Source organism: Equus quagga, chromosome 3 (assembly GCF_021613505.1).
Source record: "Equus quagga isolate Etosha38 chromosome 3, UCLA_HA_Equagga_1.0, whole genome shotgun sequence".
Taxonomy (NCBI): domain Eukaryota; kingdom Metazoa; phylum Chordata; class Mammalia; order Perissodactyla; family Equidae; genus Equus; species Equus quagga.
Window position 1 is genome coordinate 64,536,953 of NC_060269.1, and position 1,864 is coordinate 64,538,816.

Below are 1,864 nucleotides of genomic sequence, written 5' to 3' on the forward strand. Positions count from 1 at the left end.
TATTGGGTTGTTTGTCTTTTTATTATTGAGTTGTAAGAGTTCTTTATACATTCTAAATATAAGTCCTGTATCAGATAGATAATTTACAAAATCTCTCTCCTATTCTGTGGGTTGTCTTTTCACTTTCTTGAAGATGTCCTTTGAAACACAAAAGTTTTTTTTTCTTTTGTTTTTTAAGATTGGCACCTGAGCTAACAACTGTTGCCAGTCTTTTTTTTTTTTTTCCTTCTGCTTTTTCTCCCCAAATCCTCCTGGTACATGGTTGTATATATTTTAGTTATGGGCCCTTCTAGTTGTGGCATGTGGGGCGCCGCCTCAACATGGCCTGATGAGCGGTGCCATGTTCGCGCCCAGGATCCGAACCAGCGAAACCCTGGGCTGCCGAAGCAGAGCACGCGAACTTAACCACTTGGCCACGGGGCCGGCCCCAAACACAAAACTTTTTAATTTTGATGAAGTCCAGTTTATTTCTTTTCTCTTTTGTTGCCTGCGTGTCCTAGAACTCTTCCCTTTGACACTGCCCTTACGCCCATATATTCCAGTTTCCCGGTTCTGGCCCGGGCACGAGGCAGCAGTCCTGTTGACAGGGAGCCCTGGTCCAAGGGGCCGTTCTTTCCTCCCTGGAGCCTTCCCCTCCCCTTGCCTTCGCCTGGGCTTACTCCCGTTTCGCTCTCCTGCTCGTCAGTACACGCGGGCCGGAGGCAGCAGCCCTCTGGGCAGCCTCCCCTCCTCAGTCCTCTCCCATCTTCAGTCCATCCTACAGCTGCTGCCAGCGGCACTTTCCTTCAGTCTTCCCCTCTCCCCCAAGTCACCCCACCCCCACCTGCCCAAGAACGTTCTGCAGGGCAGAGTTCGGAGCTCGTCGTTAGCCAGCTCTGCCTCTGTGCCGCGAGTTCCCTGACCTCCAGCACACAGTTTCCGCAGCCCAGGCTCTCAGTCCCCTTCCGCCCGGCCGCCTGGCTTCACACAGCCGGCTGTTTCCAGGGGAAAGTCCTGACTGGTTACTCTGTCTGTTCTGGTTATATGGGCCCTACCACTCACGTGCTGCGGCTCCTTAAACACGCTCTTTACTCTCCCGAGCTCATGTCCTCCACCCTAACGCTGGGGATAATCCTCACCTCTGAAGGTCCGGTACAGCGTGGGCACAGTGCCTGTCCCTCGGGGCGCGCTTCACGATGGCAGCTGTTGGGAGCGAGCACCAAAGGAGATGATGTGAGGTTCCCTCGTTGACCTGCCTGGCTCCCCGTCACTTCCACGTCGGCCACCAGTTATTTTTTGGTCAGAATTAAGTGCACAATGGTCATCTCCTTCACTGCTTCCTCCTGCTTGTGGAGGATGAAATTTCTCTCAACAGAGTTTGATCATCTGTTGATCAGAATAGCGGAAGTCCATCATGAACCCCATGGTTAGCAGAGTGGCAGTGCCAGGATTCTTGGCACAGAGTGACCGTGCCATCCTGGAATTTCCCCAGCTCCTTAGAGTGACATTCAAGTGCCCCCAAGGTGTCTCCTACCCACCTCTGCCACCGCTCTGCACACAGACCCCACCCGGCCTTCCTGAGCCCCAGGTGCTTGCCCACCTCTGGGAGCTGCCTCTCGTTGCTTCTCCCGCCAGCGGTGCCTGGTGCTCTGCCTTATGTCTGCCTTTTGGCCCAGCGGTGCCTTCCAAGACCTGCCCAGGTCTCCCGAGGCCGCCGCCGCACATCTGATCTGCTAGACGGCGCTTGGAGTGCAGCTGCCTGCGCTGCCATCTCTGCGCGGAGACTCTGGAGAGCGGGACCCGCCTCACCTTCACCCCTCTGCTCCTAGGCCAGGTGCGTTGCCAAGATGTAACAAACGGTTACCAAATGTGAGCGCTGGATTCA